The 21,961-nt window shown below is 40.3% G+C and overlaps 1 protein-coding gene across 4 annotated transcripts in view; it reads right to left on the bottom strand.

Moving 5' to 3' along the window:
* LOC141982516 (cadherin-19-like) overlaps positions 1-3,284 on the bottom strand; it is a 175,583-nt gene extending 172,299 nt beyond the window's left edge. For all 4 annotated transcript variants that reach the window (XR_012638105.1, XM_074944700.1, XM_074944697.1 and 1 more), the window contains exon 1: positions 3,160-3,284. The gene's annotated coding sequence lies outside the window, so the exon portion shown is untranslated. The remainder of the gene's footprint in view (positions 1-3,159) is intronic.
* Positions 3,285-21,961: the final 18,677 nt, after the last annotated feature.

Genomic DNA, 21,961 nt, shown 5'->3' on the forward strand with positions numbered 1-21,961 from the left:
CCAGTGATGAAGGGGTTAAAAACCTGCTGCGGGCAAGGCTGGTCCTGCTTTTCCAGCCCAATCAATCATGTCAAGGGTGGAATAAGGATTTAGAAACATGAAGTTCCCAGCAGCTGCTGAGCAGTGGGCGGGGGGGAGGCCAGATGGCAGTGCTATAGCTCCCAAAGGGGATTCCTGGAAGCGTTTGGGCAACTACCCTCAATGAAGGCCCTCGGTATCATTCCTCTCTCCCTCCTCCTTCTTCCCTCCTCCATATACAGGGAAACAGTGACTCTGGTATACTGGTGGTAAAGATAAGTTGGGTAAGCCCCAAGACAAGCTGATTAGGTGGTTGGTGCCGTTTCCTTCTGCTCCTGTTGGAGTTAGACAATCTGAGAATTGAGTGGGTCTAGGAGAGTGGGAGGCAAAAGGCCCATTCTCATCAATCCAAAAAGATTTTTTAAACATTGTGTCATTGGGGCTCCTACTTAGGCAGATGGAGGCACCATAAGGACTTTTAAGCACCTCTCTGGTAGGAGGTGCCTGTCAGCAGCCTGAGAACTATGACAGAGCTGCATCAGTGGTAGTTACGGTTCAAGGTGGCAACTCCTTGCTCATCTGCATGGTAAGGGCAACAGACAAAGAGGGGCAGGCAAAGTGACTCCACAGTTTGGTGTTTTGGCCAGCATAGCTAAGACATGGAGGAGAAGCAACTTGCATCAGGGAAAGGGTTGTCATATTACATCTCCCTGGAGCAAGGACAAAAGTTGAGGGATTAACTAGGGACCAAACTGTGACTTTTACAACTCTGTGCTGCCCCTTATTCAGGGCTTGTGGTAACTCCATACTCTAGTCCTAAAAAAAACCACTGACCATCTAGGAAAACATTGAACAATATGGTCCATAGAAAGCATAGAAGTCCATAGAATATGGTCCTATGCCACAGTAGGTCAACTATTTCCAGCTTTCTCTTCCCTGTATTCTTCGTGATTAAGAAAATGGGCATTAAAACAGGAACTCTGTGTAGGATTTCATCTATACTTGCTCCTTAATCCCTATTTTTATTTCCCACTCCTCTTTGTGACATCATAATTGGTCAAGTGGAAACTAGTCTGTCACAAAGGGTTATAATTTTCGGTGGGAATTAAGCAGAAGGATAATAATGAAAGTAGGAATTGTGTCCTTACCTATACCAATGGGATTAATCCTGATGACTAAAGTGAACAAAGTTGGGCCCAGGATTTTTTTTTCCTGTTTCCATGAAATTGCAAAAATGAAAAGCTTGGAAAATATATGGTCAGTATGAAAATGAATTTTAAAAACATTTTCACTCAGTTCCTTGCTCCTGAATGAGAAAATGCCTCCTGTCAAACGTATACTTCCCTACTAATGGACACAGAAACATAAAACTGAATCCTTTAAAATTCTCTATTTTAATGTACCCTGACAGGTGCTGAGCACTTTCCACTCCCAATGAAATCAACAGGTCTGCTCTGATGTCCACTTAAATCAATGGAAAGGCTTCTTCAGTGAGTATTGGATCAGGCTCAGTGGGCTCAGTTCTTGAGTTGAGGTCAATTCCACTTTATACAAGACCCAAGGGAACAGCAGCCAACGTTATGACCTTCCCCTTTTCCCCAAAAGCCAGTTCAGCTACTGGCACAAGTCAGAGAAGGCCTATAGCCCATGATTCAATCCTTTGCTGCTTCTGATGTTGGTAATACCCCCCACCTCTACCTGCTATACATGCAGGCTTGGAAGGATTAGGGGATTTTATTGGTAAATATGAGTACATGTAGACATCACCACACACACAGACTGACAAATGTTTCCATTAATAATCAAAATGTATAGAGATAAAGGAAGAAAAATGCTGCTGGAGAACTTATTAGGTTGACATAATGATTTTTACTTTGCATCTTTTGATGTGTGATGTAGACAATTTTGTTTTAACTGTTATAAAGCTTTAACTTCTTGAATCATAACCTGTACTGTCATGACACTGCCATAATTTCCTGCAATGAAACAAATTAAATTGATAAAATTTAAAAAATGCTTAAAACCCATAAGTTTGCACAACTGAATTTAAACAGATAAAAAGAAGAGCTCCAACATTGGTATGTGTGTAAATTATAAACAAATAAAAACTGGATTCTGCCAAACCTATATATGCAGCATAGACATATGATACTGTTGCTACATTACACCACCATCAGGATTGGTGGACTATATATGCTGCTGACTCCTAAGCCGTCTTTTGAAGAGTTTGAAAATTAGATGCTGAAAAATTAAAGATGCCAAGATGCATAATTAAAAGATAGTGACTGACTGAGGTATTGAGGTGTGAAACGCTCTACTATTCATTTATCTTATTTAGTTACAAATATACTTTAATATAGCTCAATACAAGAGATGGGTTAGCTTGGTAGACCCAAAAACTCTTAAAATAAACATAGCCAGTCAGCTTGTGGTCCTAGAGAGAGATGAATTCAAATCAGTGATGGGGCAGAAATAGGGCAGAAATAAATAATAAAACAATGCTGGATCTTGAAACCAGGAGGCTACTGGGGTGGAATTCAAGGCATGACTTATGCAAGGGATAGGATGCATCAAGAAGAGGGAACTTAATAAATTGTTAAAGCTGCAGTGTGGCAGAATTGCAGGTAAAAGGTGAGGGGAAGAGCAGAGGGCATAAGAACTATATCGACAGAATGATGGAGACTTGGGAAATGATTCAATGAGCTACTGTGTGCCCTCAATTCCCACCTTAACCAGTTAACTATGCACAGCACCACATAGAAAACACTCAGTTCCCTGTAGCATTATGCCTTTGTTGATCAATATCCATGGCAGAAATGCCCCAAATAGGTGATCACATATGCCAGTGTTCTCTCCCATTGCTCTCTAAACTCAATTTCTATAAAAATCTATAGATTATTTGAATCATCACCTCCCCTAAATAATATATACAGCAGTATGATAGTGATGTAACAAGCCCTAGTAAACTTGTAGAGCAGGTAAAATTGTACCGCTTCCTATGCCTCTTCCAAAATCATAATGTCCTCCATTGAAAATATACAGCCTAAATGAATGTCTGGGAGGAGAATCTACTAACTTAAATTGCCCTCTGTTTTAGAGAGAACAAAAACAGATAAGCAAGTAAAATAATGAATTCCATACCTGGTCTCCCAGTAAAGTCAATTCTCCCGTTTGGAGGATTCCTTCTCTGTGTTTCAGTATCTCAGCATTAATTCACTTGTACACCATTCATCACTATCACAGATGGAAGCTATACTAGCATCTGTAGCAGCTGTAATGTGCTTTGGATGAAAGATCTCCCTGTTTCCTGATAACAATGGCAATTGTTCTCCAATCTCAGTATTCAGAGTTGGCCTTTAGTAGTTAGAAACAACATTCCCAGCTGTGCCGGGAATGAATTTTGCATAAAAACTGGCCAGGCGGCTAAAAACTCAGTGGTATTTATAGTCCATGAGGACCATACTTTTTGAATCTGAAACCAATATATGAGTGTATTGTGGTAGTCTTCCTCTTGCTTGACTGCTACTGTTGTATAGTCATGTAAATAGACTTCCATCAGAGATGAATCTGGCAATGAATGGCAGTGGCCTATTTCTGCTAGATATCTCGCACAATTTAAATTCCATGGGCCAGATCCTCAGCTAGTGTAAATCTGTGGCATCAAACAATTGTTCTCATATTTGTTTGTAGCCCCATTTTACAGTAGTTGATATGGTATAAGGTAGAAGAGACAGAAGGCAGATGACTGGCTCCTATTGATAGCTTACACTCTGTATCAATGAATGTTGTGTTTGCTGGAGTTTAGCTCTTATTAGCTGCTTTTTGTGATCATTTCTTCCCCTCTGCCCCTTAAGTGAGGTTAGTACTCATGAAAAGTGGCAGACTAACAGCTGTACAGATCCAATTCCTTCATTTGTCCTCAGGACAGAAAGCTTCCCATGCTACCTCACTGGTGGCCTTCTTTCTTAAACCACCCAGACTATCAAAACGACTGAGAGGGTATCTCCATTCAACTTTTGGCTTTTCTGTCAATAAGTCTACCATTTAATGCTAACAGGTGGTGACATTCGGTGGTGATTACTTATACAGCAACATAAGTGTTGATGAGGATTCACAGACAAGTTAAAGAAATGGTCCCTAACTGGAGGACCCAGGAATCCCATTGGATTCCTATACACTGCAAATCAACTCACATCAAGTAGGCATTCAGAATCCATCTGAGTGAAATGAATTTTGATGACTGAGTAGGATTAAGAACTGTAATCTAGCACTGAAAAGGCAACACTCCTTCTCTTTGTACATAAACATTTTATTTTTATTTTCAGATTGCATCTGTATTCATCAACTTCATTCCAATATTTGGAATATTTGGCCTAATACTGCTCTTACGTCACTGAGTTTTACATGGTATAATGCCTTTGGCTTCATTACTGACTTGTATTGATGTGAGAGGAGAATCAGGCCCCTTATCTCTAGGTCTAGAATGCTTTCTAAAATGTCTCTTTGTGATGGATATCAATATGATTTTCAATGTTTCCATCCAAATATTTCAATATCTGATCTTTTTCATTGATCAGAGATTAGAAAAACACATTTCTTTTCCTGTACATTGTACACCCTTTGTATCTAGAGTATTAGTTTATCCGTGTATTTGTTGTTCCATCAGCCCTTTCACCAAGTGGGGAAAAAAGTTAAGTTGGAACTTCTGGTTTTAATTTGAATGAAGGAAGATAGTTTGTCTCCAGCAGTTCTCACATGGGTTTAGGGGCTTTTTATAGTGACTAAAATGGGTGCAGATATTGTGAGCATCTGCTAAAAAAAAAAAAGATTTGATACTTCTTCTTTCTTAAAATATAAAAAATATGTCCTAGTAACTTGAGAGGGAGTTCAATATGGTCCACACACACGCACACACCCCACATTACATTTCTCTTACTGCGTTAGGATCACTGCCCGGGCTAACAGCTCTGGGAGGAAAAAAACATTGAGCGGTAATATTAGTTCAACCAACAGACTCAAAGCGTAGCTTCCTTTTTAAAAGTTACTGCTCTTGGCTAAGACCATCATCAGAAATAACAAAAGGTGAGCTGTGAAACAAGGGAAATTGTTTGTCAACCTGCCCACGTATCAGTTCTTATGTATCTTCCTTTCATCTCAAGACTATTTTATTCCTTAGGATATTGTATAGAATAGGTGACATATTATGCAGCCTTATATATTTGAGATGCAGGGTTTTTTTTTTTTTTACTTTGTACTTGTTTTATAGATTATAAACAAATGGTGAACACCATTTATCAAGTCATTTGCCAACCATTACTGCACAGTGGTATCTGAAATATTTATATTATGTTAGTGCTTTGAGGCACTAACCAGGATTAGGAACACACCATGCTAAATGCCGTATATACATATCAGAAGAGTCAGCCCCAGTTCCAAAGAATTTGACAATGACAGTGGGAAGAGAAACAGGGATAGAGTTTAACTGATCAAACTGGGAGTAGAAACCGGGCCTCCTGATTCCCAGTCCAGTGCCCTACCGGATCACACAATCAAAAAAAATCCACTGAGTTTAAAATATTCTTTATTCGATTTTGGCCTCTTTTAGGCACCTCTTTTTTTACTTGAATGAAATTAACTTGTAATTTTAACTTAGTTACTTAAGTACCCAAATTTGCAAAACTTGCACTCCCGTTAACATCACTGAGAGTTTTGCATGCAGGATCAAGCCCTAGGATTTTGGGTTTTTTTCTTATGGACAATAACAAAGCTCTCATCATGAAGGGTTTTGTTTTCTTTCCTGTTCACATTATGAAAGACAAGAATATTGAACTGAAGCACCAAGAGCAGAATTTGGCGTGTGGTGTTTTGAGGCAATGGACTAAATCCAGGGACTAAAAGTCAGTACTATGGGATTTTATTCCCAACTATGCCACGATTTGCTTGAGCAACCTTGAAAATTACTTTGGTTAAAAAAAAAATCATATGTGAATCCCTACCTACAGGTAGGCACCTAAACTGTGGGTTGTCAGTAATCACCACTGAAAATAAGGCCACTTATTTCAGTGGCTAACTGCCTAGTATTATCTACCTTGTCTCTCTTGGATGGCTAAAAATCTTTTATTGGACTGACTTATGTTGGTGGGAGGGACAAGCTTTTTCACTTCACAGAGCTGTTTCTCAGATCGGGAGAAGGTAACTGGAGCATCTGAGCTAAATACAAGGTGGGACTGCTTGTTAAACATACTAAGTTCTCATCTTTTATTTAGCTCAGACACTTCAGTTACCTTCTCCAGACGTGAGTAAGCTCTGTGAAGCATAAAAATGTGTCCCTTCCACCAACAAAGGCTGATCTAATAAAATATCTTATCCCTCATCTCCTGGGCTGGGATCAACATGGTTACAGCACTTTAGCCACCCAAATCAGAAAATGTTTCTCTATTACCTGTGTTCCTTGTCTGAGCCATTTTTAAAATGAGAATTTGTGCCTTCCTCAAAGCAGAGTGATGAGGTTTCATTCAGCAATGGTTGTAAAATGTTTTGACATCTTCAGATGACAGGAACAAATTAAAAGCATGTAAAATGTGATTAGGATAAATAGCATGGGACATATTCACCAATCAAAGGGAAGATACTGTATCCCATCTGTTTCATCAGGAATTAATTCAGTACTATTGTCTGACTCCATATCGCTCTGTCCCTACCAGTCCTTGAAACAAATAATAAAAGTTCTCTAACACTTCTGTCCATTCCACCAGAACACATATTTAAAAATCCTCTTGCCAAGGTAACGATATATTGTTCCCTTGACTCAGGCTCTACAACTGTAGCCAGCGGGAAAGATATGACCGTAATAAAGCAAGCATTCTCACCCAAAGTTGTCACAGAAGCCATTCTTTTTTTATCCCCACATTAAGGATTTAATATAATGGAAAACTATTTGTTATACAGATTGTCATACTCTGAGAACTTTGAGCAGACACACTAACTAATAGTGACAACTCTCGGCAATATTGTGTTGGTGTTGTTCTTATTTAAGAAATTTAGTTCTTTAACAAAATATTACTTTTGTGTTTGGGCTTCTTTTTTGCAGCATGAATTTGACATGAGATGTGGTCTCTTGAGGAAAACATACTGAGCTGTTGTGATAAAGAACCCTGAAGGACATTGTTGCTAGGAACTGAAGAAATTAAAAACACTCGATATATTTTAAATCTTTGCAGACTATATGTGGGTGTACAGAGTGTGGTTCTGAGTTTGTAATTGTCTTGCATGCAAAAATCAATAACCAGAAAGATTTTAGAGAAAATAACCATGTACATAACTTTATGCTGTGGTTTTGTAAACCTACAGTATGAACACCTTTAATTTCATTGAAATGCATTTGCCTTCCACAGCTCTCTTCTTTGTCCCTTACTCTGACAACCTGACTCTCACACACAGTAGTTTTACACTTGTGAAATTCCATTGAGCTCAATTTTTGTCTGTCTAATATCGACTAAGAGTAGTTGAAAGTGTGTACATGCAAAGAAGCTGTTTGCGACTTGCCCAATCCTGGGGCAAGGTGTTGGTTATCGTACAATATTATATCATGTTTGTGGTGTTTGGCTGTTACTATATGTTGTGAAGGCTATTTCTTTATAAGATCTTTAAGTATAAAAAAAGGGAAAGCTACTGTCTACATTGTTTTCCCCTATGAGCCACCAATAAATCCTCCAGCAAACTGACTTCCTAGGTCTGGGCAGTCAGGAGTTTAGGTGTTCAAATGCACTCATTCTCCTTTGAATTTCCTTTTAGTTCTCAGTGTGTAAGAGAGCTGTCTTGCTGACGTCACCCACTGTGAAGTCTTGCACTCCTAACAGGTTTCTGAATTGCTCATTCACACTCTTAGGGACGAATGATCACTGGAATCATCTTTGTTCTAGTCTTTCATAATCACTTCACTTCACGGCAGAGTTCTTCATACTTCAACATCTTTTCTTCTTGTTTCTCTTCTATGTTGCTGTCTGCCGGTGATATCAATTAACATGGTCTTTGTCTTCCTTTCCACAACTACATCCTGCCTGTTTGCCTGCAGGGTTTGGTCTCTGACAATTGCCAGGTCTCATAAAATCTTCATTCATTTCTGTGGTCGTAATACTGCATGGTTTGTTGAAATCCATACTTGCCACAGAGGCTCCAGTGCAGATGCTTGGTGACCTCATTGTGTCTGTTCATATATACTCTCCCAGCCAGGCTCCTGCAGGCACTCAACACATGCTCTACATCTCTCCCTTTATGAAACACATTCTGCAGTTTGGGGAGCAGTTCTATTGGTCAAAATTTTGTTTTGAACACAATTAATCCTTAAGGACTGCTCTTGTGCACTCATCATGAGGCTCCCTGTCTCTTTTGAGATCCTTATCGAAGCCATGAGTTTGTCACTTTTCAATCACTAATGGATACGATTTCTCATCACCATTGTCAGTGCATTGATTTCTGTGTAAATCTTTTCAGTCTTTCTCTGGTGACTGATTTTCTCCTTTCTTTTATGTTTCTTTGGGGTTCGGATCCATTCTTGGCCATCACTTGTTGCGAACAGAACTCACTCTAGTATTAATTACAACTAGTATTTTTGTACTACAATGGTGCCTAGGATCCCAGTCATGGAGAAGGACTCCATTGTGCTCTGCACTGTACAAACACTCAACAAAAAGATGGTCACAGAACAAAAACATTGTGTAGTGTAGAAAAGCTGTAAAGCTCTGAACTACTACAGGTTGCCTATAAAACCCCCGGTAGATCATCTACCAGCTGGAGAATGCTCATGAGTTTGGTAAATACCATTTGACCCACTTTACAGATGAGGAAGATGAAGCATAGTGGGGTGAAATGATTTGCCCGAGTTAACAAAGCACTAAGAGAGAGCCAGGAATAGAATCTAATTTCTTGAATCCCAGTGTCAATAACTTGGCTGCCTATGCAACTTGTCTCTTTCTTAAAAGAACATAAAAGACTACATGAACACGATGTCCTTTTATTTTATCTGAATTCCATTTTTCTGGTGCTTCCTTACCACTAGCACGCCTCAAGTACCGCCTCCTCAAAAAAGCAGTCTACACTGGAAGCCACTAAAAAGTGTAACCCTCCCTCAGTAAATGTATAGGGTTGGCCTACTACTGGTTGCATATGCTCCCTGAGAACTGAGTACACTGTTTCAGGGGGTCTTTACTGTAGGAGTCACAAACTCATTTATAATAGTTCCTTCAGTGGCCTTTTGTGACAAGCTGTTCCATGAATTATTAACCTTTTGCATAGAATTGTTCTGCCAAAGTTCATCCTCTTCCCCGAGCTTCCAAATAATTGAGTCTTTGTTCCTCAAATGAGAATTGCCTCATTTTTCGAATTGTGCTCAGACATTGATCCAGTACCTAAAGATTCAACAGCATAGTATTAAAAACAAACTTGTTTTCAATTGTTGACTTTATTTCTCTGGTCGTCCTGGTTCATGACAGCAACTGAGGCTGACATCACTGCCATTAAAAGAACAGATACTTCTGACTCTTTTTCTGTACAACTAACTGGGAACATTGACACAATTATGTTCTGGCTCCAGAAACTCTAGTGCTTGAAAGAAAGCATTGTATTTTGTTTTTTATGAACCATTGGCCTAGCCTTCGTCTGTCTTCCACCCCTATGTTTGCACAAATATGTCCCAGCTAATTCCTTTAGTAAAAAATAGCAGGCTGCTTGAACTGTTCACTTTGGGGATGATTCTGAACGGAAATAAATATCCATATGTCTTCTATTGAAAAAAGATGTTCATGATATGGAAAGCAGCTGGATTTTTTTCCCCCTAAACCAGGTCCTTCTTAGTGCTGATATTACTCTTTTCCAATTCTGAAGCCTGCTTATCTGTGTTGTGTAATATAAAGACGTAGAATCAAATAGATCACTGTCTTAAAGGAACACCATCTCTTCCAACTGACTTCCATCTGGAACATTTTGTGCTTGCTGTTCTTACAATTTAGAAATAGCACCTACAATTACTATGAAGGAAAGATAATAGGGGCCGGGAAGACTAATCCTTTTGTTTCAATACTTTGTGCATGTGAAAAAAAAACTGTCTACAGTTAACTTCAGTTTCCCATCGGAAGACAGTCAGATTGCCCTGTTATTCATGTGATTCTTTCATGCAAGAACACGGAAGAGAAAAGCTTTTTTTTTTTAAACCGGAAAATGTGATTGTTAAATCATAAAAAAAAAAAGAACCTGTCAGAGGAGCTCTTTAGCAAGTGCAATAACTGATTTATTTTTAACACTTAAAAGAAAAAGTCTAAATTTCAGTTTGAAAGGCTGTCAGTGTCCCTTGAAGTTCATTGAACTTTCCCTTACTTAAATAATCATACAGTACTAAATTCATACAATCTATTTTTGCTGCCTACTGAACTTCATATCCTTCATGAAGGATTTTGCTCAAACATGAAGATCAAATCCTGATTCGTTTCCTATTTTCATTATGAAAGCACATATAAACACACAATACTTTTTCAGACTCTCAAATGTAAATGTATTTTAGAAATAACATCGGCAGCAAAAAATATTTCACTAATACATCAAATTTTCTTTTCTTATATTATATACGTATTTCCTGTATCTTAATTTTAAAATTCCCTGATACAAATATATGTATAATACACAGTTATATATAGGCCCCAATACAGGAAACACTTGCTTACATGCTTAATTTAAGCATGAGAGGAGGCCCATTAAAATCAATGGGACTCTTTATGTGCGTAAAACAATTTAAGCATATGTATATTTGCAGAATTTGGGGCTTTATTTATTACAGGGATTTTAGGCACTCTGTGTGTGTGTGTGTCCAGATTTCTTTATATCTAGACCTATATACACACCCCAATTAATAATAAACAAAATGGCAGTATCTTTCAATAATAATAACTTAATTTCCTTTCTCTTCCTCCTTTAGTAACCTTTAGGATTTGCATGGGTACTCTTTTCTCAATACCCCAAAAGGATCCCAGCCTATTCTCTTCTTGAGGCAGCTCTCTAAACAAATACACACTCCTTCCAATGGCCTTTACAAAAAAAAAAAAAAAGGTGGAAACCTTTGAACATCCCACTGAAGAGCCCAGCACCTCCTGGAAAGCTTCTCTTCTGAGTCTCAGTTTCTAGGACATAGACATCCCATGTGTTCTGTCAAGGTTCCTTCCCCACTCTGAACTCTAGGGTACAGATGTGGGGACCTGCATGAAAACCTCCTAAGCTTACTTTTACCAGCTTAGGTTAAAACTGCCCCAAGGTACAAATTAATTTTACCCTTTGCCCTTGGATTTCCACTGCCACCACCAACCTTTATCTGGGTTCCTGAAAAAATGGAGTTTGGACATGTCTTTCCCCCCAAAATCCTCCCAACCCTTGCACCCCACTTCCTGGGGAAGGTTTGGTAAAAATCCTCACCAATTTGCATAGGTGACCACAGACCCAAACCCTTGGATCTTAGAACAATGAAAAAGCATTCAGTTTCCTTACAAGAAGACTTTTAATAGAAGTAAAAAAAAAAAGCACCTCTGTAAAATCAGAATGGTGAATACCTTACAGGGTAATTAGATTCAAAACATAGAGAATCCCTCTAGCAAAACCTTAAGTTACAAAAAAGACACACAGACAGGAATATTCATTCTATTCAGCACAGCTATTTTCTCAGCCATTTAAAGAAATCATAATCTAACGCATTTCTAGCTAGATTACTTACTAAATTCTAAGACTCCATTCCTGTTCTGTCTCCGGCAAAAGTATCACACAGACAGACACAGACCCTTTGTTTTTCTCCCTCCTCCCAGCTTTTGAAAGTATCTTGTCTCCTCATTGGTCATTTTGGTCAGGTGCCAGCGAGGTTACCTTTAGCTTCTTAACCCTTTACAGGTGAGAGGATTTTTCCTCTGGCCAGGAGGGATTTTAAAGGGGTTTTACCCTTCCCTTTATTTTTATGACATGTTCTGAGGTATGTTAGCAAGGGAGTTGCTCACCATGGCACAGAGCACATAAGATTTTAATAGAATAGTTAATGGAAGCCAGGCCCAGTAGAAATTCCACCCGAGATGCTTGACTTCACTAAAGCATTTCCAAAAGTGAGAGGGAATTGAAGGAAGGTTGGGTGATGAAATGAAGAAGAGTCAGATGTGCAGACCTACTGGCAGAGCAAATATAAGTAGGGAGGGAAAAGAAACATAAACGAGCAAGACAAAGACAGAATCTGGAGACCTATTGCAGATGGGGAAACCTTACTCTTGTTGACTAGGGACAGGAGAAGTGAAGGATTCTTACCTCAATCAGTCTACGTCTGTTTGATCAGGTGATCAATTAAGTTTGAACATGGTTTGCTCAGATTTGAATTTTTAATTTTCCTGATTTCTGCACAAGTGCCCAAAATATAATGTTAAGAGCAATAATGCAAACCATTGCAAATCAGGCCCACAGACTTCTGTCTGAATGACATTTAGAATCAGATAATACTAGAAAACATATGCTGAAAATTAGCACAAATTAAACCATTTGAGCACTTCCATTTGGACATATGTTGCTTCTATTTAGAACTCCTCCGCCCCCCCCACACCCTTTTTTTATACAATCTGGGATGGAGAATGTTTTCAGAAGGATTAAACATTTTAAAAACTCAGTTTGGGCTTTCTAGCTCTCCTGGGTTAATATTTTTATTATTAGTGCATCTAACATCACTGAAAATAGAATAACAGTTATTTCAATTGTATTCACTTTAAATGCCATTACTCATAAATATCAAGATAAACTTTGTCTTGAACTATGTACAATTTAACATGTCAAATCTCATATCATAAAATCAGAGCATACTGTAGGTGGGATTTGCCAATATCTAGCTGTCAGTCTTATTCAAAGATGTGTGTAAAAAAGTCAAGCACTTTGCTATTTCTCTTGGAAGTAATGTCACAGAAAATTATGCAATAAAAGACTGTAGTATAAGCTCAGAATTTCATATGTTCCTAAAGTAATCTTTCCAGTAAGGACAAAGTGCTTTACAAATGTTAATAAACTGACCCACAACAACCCTGGGAGGTAGCTAAGTGTGATCATCCCCACTTTGCAAATGGAGAGGCTGAGACAGAGTTTCATTTGCAAAGAGTTCAACTGAACACAGATTAAGTTGAACAAGTGGAACTTTATTAAAATCTGTGGATCACTCTGTCCACCTGTCTGCATTGCCTCCAGTCTAACTCCATCCATTTCCTGTTGTTCTCTTCAATCACAATCCCTCCAGGGAATACAGGCCTTCTGACTGGTTCCACTGATCGAGATACAAAAAGAGGTTAAGCGATTTACCGAAGGTTATATGGAACTCTGTGGTGGATCAAGGATTAGATCAATCCTAACTCTCATTCCCTTTTGTTTTGTTTTTTGTTTAAACCATACAAATATTTTTTTTTGCTTGTAAGTCATTGAACTTCTGGTTTAGACTCAAAACAAACTTGAGAGGTTAGATAGAGTTTAGATAATTTTTTAGTAAGGTAATGTGCATGGTTGCTTTTTTTTACTCCCCTTCCCCCCTCCCCGATTGATTTTGTCTGTGTATGTACATCCATGTACCTCTGCATTTCTAAGTTCTGGTCAGGATCAGAAGCTGAAGCACCAAGATAAATGCAAATGCCTCTTCGTCTTGAAATTTCAGACATAGTGAAAGTATAAAATATCAGGAATCTTAAAAACCTGTGCTAACAAGATTCACTGACTGTGGCTGTACTCTTTATTGTGCTCTCTTCTCCCCTTTGTAAAAGACAGTACTCCATGCTTATTCCAGATGTCCCATACATGAAATGATCAAAGTTTGAGAAACTGTTCTTATTTTAATTTTGTACAGTTTAATTAAAAACGTAAAACCAGATTTTAAGGTATTTGGGATTTTCACTGAAATACAAACATTTTGAAAAATAAAAATTGTGGGAAACTGTTTTTAAAAACATCATTTGTTAAAACTTTTTAACCAACTATCTCCCTACTCCTCTTTCTTTGTTCAGAGGGCCATCATAAGTAGATGTGACTCCAGATTTACACTGGGAGACGTTTGAGGCAGTTTGTTTATTTTAGATGCAAATTACATCAATAGTAACAAACAAAATGTGCCCATCCCAGGATCTGGGTACCCTTACCATGTCTTTAAGAGCATATATTTAAATAAGCAGACTCCTTCAATTACTCCCAGATTATAGGATCATAGGACTGGAAGGGACCTCGAGAGGTCATCTAGTCCAGTCCCCTGATCATAACAGATCAGAGAAGAAAAATAAAAAACAAAACCATGTGGTGTATCTCAGAATGTTCGAATGCTCTGATTAAAATTATGGAGGTGAAACCAGACAATCTCTATGTTTTCAAATAGGGTTGCCAGGCATCCAGTTTTCGACTGGAACACCCCATTAAAAGTCCAGTTGGCAGTGCAGCAGGGCTAAGGCAGGCTCCCTGCCTACCCTGTCTCCACATGGGCCCTGGAAGCAGCCAGTATGTCCAGCTCTTAGGTGCAGGTGCAGCCAGGGAAGCTCCATGTGCTGCCCCCCGCCTCGAGCACCGGCTACGCAGTTCCCATTGGCCGGGATCCACAGCCTTCGCCATACTGCACCACTGACCAGGAGCCACCTGAGGTAAGCACCACCTGGCTGGAGCTTGAGCCCCAAACCCCCTGACCCAGGTCAGAACCCCCTCCTGCACCTTAATTTCCTCCCAGAGCCTGCACCCTGCAACCCCTCCCGTATCCCAACTATCTGCCCTTGCTCCTGCTCACACACTCAAACTCCTTCCCAGAGCCCCTCACCCTGCACCCTCTTCTGCATCCTGCACCCTTCCCAGAGCCCTGCACCCTCTCCTGTACCTCAACTATCTGCCCCAATCCTGAGCCTGCACTCCCTCCCACACCCCATGCCCTTACCCCAGCCCTGAAACTGCTCCCACACCCAAACTCCTTCCTGGAGCAAGCATCCTGCACCCCCTCCCGCACCCCAACCCCCTGCCCCAGCCCTGAGCCCCCTCCTACATCCCAATCACTTCAACCCTAGCCCCACCCCAGAGCCTGCACCCCAGACGGAGCCCTCACCCCGCTTGCACCCCAAACCTCTGCTCCAGCCTGGAGCTCCAACCCACACCCTGAACCACTCATTTCTGGCCCCACCCTGGAGCCTGCACCCCCAGCTGGAGGCCTCACCTCCTCCCACACCCCAGCTCCCTGCCCCAGCCCAGTGAATGTGAGTGAGGGCTGGAGAGAGCTAGTGTCGGCGGCGGGAGGCAGTGGAGTGAGTGGGAGCAGGGCTGCAGAGACGGGGCGGGGCAGGGGGGAGCCTCAGGGAAGGGGTGGGGCCAGGGTGTTTGGTTTTGTGCAATTAGAAAGTTGCAACTCTGTTTTCAAATGAACTATGGAAAATATGACAAAAACACTGTATCCCCTGTGGCGAACATTTTTCACACAGCGATCTGATCTTTTAATACTTGTCCTCAAAGGAACCATGAACAACACCTTCAAAAGGAGAGTCTGGAAACTTAAATTCATAACTATGATTAGACACCAAACACCATGGACTTCACAGGGACCCTGCTTTTATGGCTCATTACAAGTTGAAACTCACCATGCTGCCTGCTACCCTTAATTGCCCACTTCAAACAATATAACCCACAATTGCCCACTTGATTTCAGGTGACTGCCTCTGACATGTTACCCATTCTGCTTAACAATCTGTCCCAAAAATCTGTATTTCGCTCAGAGTCAGACACTCTCTGTTTCGTTCCCCAGAGCTGAAGAGGAGCTCTGTGTAGCTTGAAAGCTTATCTCTGTCATCAACAGAAGCTGGTCCAATAAAAGATATTACCCCCCCTGCCCCCTCCCATCTTTCTCTGTGGAAGGCTATAAAACTCAGTCATAAGAAATAATATAGTAAACCACATGTCTATTAGGCTACATTTTCAAAAATGCAAAAGTGCATCAGCAAGGTGAATAGATGCCAGAATGTATGTGTGAACTGATGTATCACTGGTTTAAAAAATATATTGAGTAGGGGATTATCAGCTGGACTCAGTCTCCTCCCTCTGATTGGCAGCTCAGTGCTATTGCTCTCCTCATACTGTACCTCCCTTCTGACTGTTCGTTCAGTTTTTTATCTATGTACTGGCTTATGTGGCTACCACCTTGCTAGTATCAGAACTCCTCACCATTGTTAATGTGTTTCTCCTCACAACATCGGTACACTTCTCAAGACATGGAAGTTAAATTATCTGTAAAATGGGGAACTGAGGGACAGAGAGATTAAGTGACATGCCCGGGGTTACACGGGAAGTCTCTAGCAGAGGCAGCAACATAACAAGTCTCACTTCAGCACCTTAGCCACATGACCATCCTTGAGGAAGTAAGCTGATCCAGCCATTTTCCTGGAGATGCTTACTCCCCTTTCCTGCCCCTGTACTGTCTCAGCTGCATTGGCTGGTACATTTAGTGGGGCCAGAGCCTTGACTCCCCCACGCCTTGCCTATCTGACCAGGATGAAGAGTAGCCACCCAGTGATGGCTGCTCTCCCAGTGCTGTGTTGTGATCCATAATGTGGACAGCCCTGACAAGGGACTATGCGCCTACTTATGCCACTTACTCCCCTGTGTGTGTGTATAGGTAAGGTCATGACTGAGCCTAAATAATGGACCCAATCTTTATAGTCTGCAGTATTAAAAGGCACAATCTCTGCAGCATAATAGTGAAAATGCTTCCGCTGCACTGTTTTATGAGGAAATCATTTTTATCTCTCATCGGGATGGTCTACTTGTCCTTCAGCCTCATAGCTTATCCACTCAGGAACAAAATTATGGTCTCATAAAATAGCACAGTGGTTCTCTAACTGCTTAATTAAGTCTACAATATTTTATATTAAATTATATCTAGAAGGGATTGTTTTGTTTAATTGCTAGTAATAAAATAATATTAAACACCATTCTTTGAATAAGTTTTTATATGCAAAACAGTGTAAAGATATATGCAAATAATATGTATGGTATTACTATTAAGTGTCCATATGGACATCCTTAATTTTATAAGTCTTGCTAGATGTTTGGTATTCTCTTTCTGACTACATAACAGAATACTCCAGGCCCCATTTTTCACATGCCTGAGAGATGCAGCTATGCCAGTGTAGGTTCCCGGTGTTGACCACCCTGAGACTCAGAACCTCTAAAAGAGGGTTGGGCAAAATTCAAACGGGAGAAAATTGTTGCTACCTAGAAGCTAGGCCAGGTGCTCTAGCCTAGGGACTGAAGAGCTGCCCTGATGAGGTAGCTTTATTTATAGATGGTTTCAGGTGTTGTGGTTTACAGATTTAGCTCCAGAGCACTTAGGGCTTGTCTACATTTAGAAAACTGTAGCAGCACAGCATCGTGGCTGTAGCATGTCAGTGAAGATGATACCTATGCCAATTGAAAGGCTTATCCTGTTGGTATAGCTAAGCCACCTGCCCGACAGGCAGTAGCTAGGTCGACTTCAGCACTGTTTTCATGAGGGGTTAGAACTGCCAATTTTTCATACCCCTGAGTGATGTAATTATACTGACCTAGTTTCCCAGTGTAGACCAAGCCTTAGAACTAGTCTGTACTGGGATCCTACCTCAGCATCGCTACATCTCTCAGGGGTGTGGAAAATCCACACCCCTGAGCAACACATTTAAACCAACCTAACCCCTGGTGTAAACAGTGCCGGGTCAACCAAAGACACAAAAACAAACAGACCCTGATGCCCCAAACTGTTTTGTTTGGTTATGTTTTTCACTATTTAAAAAACAAAACCTGAGACCCTCGGAAAGTTGATTTTTTTTATCTTCAGCCTCACAGCTACATTATAGTCTGTCCCATGCATTATCAACAGAATTGTGTACCAAGTTCCATATATATATATAAAATAAGTTCTATATGCAAACATGGAAACTGGAAAAGACAATAATTCAAAAACAAAAAAAAAATTGATTTAATTTACTTCTTTCTCTGCCCCTGTCTTTTTTTTTTTCCTTTTAGGGTTTTTAAGTGGAATCAGACAGGTTCAAAGAAACTGGAATAGGTAGATATACAATTTAAAAAAAATACCTTTAATTTAACTGGAATAATTGAGTTGTGTAGTAGTTAGGGTTATACAACTATGGCCGTAAATCTGCAAACATTTAGGTACATACTTACATAGGCGCTGACTCTGCGGGTGCTCTGGGACTGGAGCACCACAGAGAAAAAATAGTGGGTGCTCAGCACCCACCGCCAGCCTCCCAATCAGCTCCTCCCCCTCCCCACCAGCAGCTCCTTCCAGCTGGTGATCAGCTGTTCAGTGTCATGTAGGAGGCACTGGAAGGGAAGGGGAGGAGCGAAGGCCGGGCATGTTTGGGGCAGGGAAGGGGGTGGAACAGCATGGGAAGAGATGGGGTAGGGGGATGGAGCAGGGTCGCGAAGAGGCAGGGTGGTGGTATGGGCTTGGGGGAAGTTGTGGAGTGGGGTCGGAGCCTGGGGCAGAGCAGGGTTCAAGCACCCTCCCGGCAACTCAGAATGACTGCGCCTCTGCATACTTAGCTTTAAAGTTGAAGTCGATGGCACTATACACATGCCTAAGAGTTTGCTGGATGGGGATCTATGTGACCCTACTCCTCTTATTCTCATTCTCTCTCCCTTTTTCCTCCTCCTATTTGTTAAACCCACTTACCATGACTTGTCTCAGAATTAGAATGTAAGTTGTCCATGTCAGAAAACAGATCTTACTATGTGTCTGTACAGCTCCCAGCACAATGGGGCTCTGGGCACTACTGTAACAACAATAAATAAGAAAGTTAGGATAATGGAATTGAACGGGTACCTAATTGGTCATACAGAATTGCTATCACTAATGATGTTGGAGAAGAAAGAGAGACACCCCCCCACCCCAACATGACTTTCAGAGCCCAGGTTGAATTTGTAGGCTTGATAGTCAGATTAAATATCTTTTTGCAGGCAAACTGAAACTGAGCATATTTGGAAATCGCTGAGAGACAGCAAAATGGAACCCCACCATGCCAGTTTTACAGTCACTCTAAAAGAACAATCCAATATGTCCTACAGACAATAAATTTTTGCAATTGACTTCTGAAGGAAGTGTTCATAACTGAGAAGAACTCACTTTAAAAATGATAGAAAAATGAAATTTTCTCACGGAGCTTGCCAGTTGGGGGATCCCCTAGTGGGCTTCTTAGTGATGAGAATATGAGGTAAGTGTTACTGAGAATAAAACTATTCTGAGGCTTTTGGAGGTTTTAAGTACCAACAGATAATTTGAAGTCCTCCTTAACTGCAGTAGAAAAGAGCCTCAGATTGATGGAAAGCAGGCTTGAAAATGTGGTATTCTGTTCACTGCTTTAAGCACTCAGTTTTCCATGCTGGAAAAGGAGAATTGTGACAATTGATCATAAAAAATACTATCTCAAGAGGGCCAGGCGTTTACCCTTTATAATAATTAGAAAGTACGGGCAAGAAATTTTCAGTAGTAAAATTATATATGGAGCTATTGAAAAATCAGGTAAGGTCTAAGAGTTTATGGCAATGACCCTATGTCTTTTATAATAACTTTTGGAAGCTGTTCTGTGCTTAAAGCTGATGAATGATTCTTTGTACGTTACCAAGGTTCAGTATCCATATGCAGACACCCAAAGGCACAATAGCAGTGGGAGCAATATGATTTTTATATTGTGTATTAACTAGAGGTTCATAATAAAGGTAGGATTCTAACACATGGCAAGCAGCATGCAGAGTTCTGGATTTCTTTCCTCCAACGTTACTCCCATCACACAGCAGGAAGGATAAGAACTATCACTGAGTCAAACCCATAGTAATATTATATCCAGTTGAGTTTCAAGTAGCCTTTGTGATGAACAGTTTTTGTTCTATGACAAAGAGAAGCTGTTGTAGAAACTCTTGTTAAAGCTACCCCTAGAACCTCAAGTGGGGAGCAGAGAAATGTTGAAACATCTCTTCCTTTTCAAAATCATTACTCAGTGTTTGGCATCCTCTCATGCTGCAGTTTACTTCTTCTTTCTGAAAAGATCAAAGAGACAAGATGTGTAAGGCAATATCTTTAATTGGACCAACATCTGTTGATGAAAGAGACAAGTTTTTGAGTGTTTTTCTTTGGATCTGGGAATGGTGCTCAGAGTGTCACAGCTAAATACAAGATGGAAGAGACTGTTTATCATAAGCAGTTACCACAAATTCTAAAAGACCATTCAAGGTGAAATGGCCCATAAACACTTTTGCAGTCATAGGACAAAAAAGGGGGATTTAGTGGGTTACAGATTGTTGTAATAAGCCATAAATCCAGCATCTTCATTAAGACCCTGATTTTTAGTGTCTAGGAAATTTTTATGAATGTAAGATAACCTTTTGAAGATGCTATGGAGGTTTCCTTTGAGGAAGAGGCCTGAAGGTCAGATATAGAGTGATTGTTTTGTGAAAAGTATTCACACTCAGGTAATGTGGTGTCTTTGTCTTTCACCATTTTTTCTATGTGAGTTCATTTGAGAGCATAGTGATTGTCTGGTTTCACCCACACAGTTGTTGAGCCATTTAGTGCACTGCATGAGATACATCACATGTTGTGATAGCATGTGTAGAACCCATGGATCTCAAAAGGTGTGTTTTGGGGAGTACTGACCATCATAGTAGTGGAGATATATCTGCAGATGTGACAACTGTTGTTCTGGCAGGCTCTGGTGTCACTCTGATTTGGTGTTTCCTGGTCTGCTTGGAGTTTTCTTCTTCTGATGAGCTTGATGAGGCTGGGGCATTTTTTGAAGGACAGGAGAGAGGGTTAGGGAAAGATTTCTTTCAGAATGTGGTCACCATCAACTGTGGGTTGTAACTGTTTAATGATACCCCCTATGAGTTCCACTGTGGGGTGATAGGAGCCAACAAGGGGTGTGCAGTCAAAAGTGTTTTGTTATTTTTCCAGTATTGAAGCAGGTTCTCTTGATATGTATCCAGGATAGTATGTATCCCGGACTTTTTCCTTAGAACTCATTCTGTAGTATTGAGTGCCTGGCTGTAGATAACCAATTATTTGGTGTGTTTGGGGTGGTTTTTGGATCTGTGAAGACAAGAGTGATTGCCTGTGGATTTCTTTATATACAGTAGGGTATTGTGGCATTCTATGTTTCAAAACAGCATCCTGGAACCCTCATATTCACCACTGCCATATAATTCTGATATGTTTTGTACAAAGTATGCCTTGTAAGGTACCATTTTAAAAGTCTTGATCTGTTTAAACAGTAATATCCTGTTGGATTGTATGTGCTATCATTGTATAGGAAGATATGAAGGTTTGCTATATGTGTGTTATGGAAATATGTTGTGAGGTTTGGAACACCCACAACCAGCCTATCAGGTGCAACAATGGAGGAGCCAGATGGTCTGTTAAAGAGAATCCACACTCTCAAAGACTTCCAAAGAACAGTGGAGACTTCTCAGAGATAACATGGAGACTGCTTGACCCACATCATAGCAAAAGACCTTTCCCAAAAACTGGAATAAATTGTAAAAGAGGGAAAGTGACATCATCACTTGGCCTCACTCGTCCCACAATTCAACACCTGGAAACAAGTCGGGACAAAGACTTTGAACTGGGGAGGGTGGTCCCGGACTGAAGGAGAGTTCTAGCCTGTGTATTGAAGATCTGTAACCTGCTTGAAATATCTATCAGGGTGAGACACTGCTCGATTCAAATCCTGTTTGGTTTATAGAACTTAGAGCACAAATTTATTTTATTTCTTAGGTAACCAACTTTGATCTCTATGCTCACTACTTATAATCATGTAAAATCCATCTTTCTGTAATTAATAAATCTATTTTATATTTTACCTAAAACCGTGTGTTTTGGCTGAAGTGTTTGGGAAAT

The sequence above is a fragment of the Natator depressus genome, chromosome 2 (assembly GCF_965152275.1).
Source record: "Natator depressus isolate rNatDep1 chromosome 2, rNatDep2.hap1, whole genome shotgun sequence".
Lineage (NCBI taxonomy): Eukaryota > Metazoa > Chordata > Testudines > Cheloniidae > Natator > Natator depressus.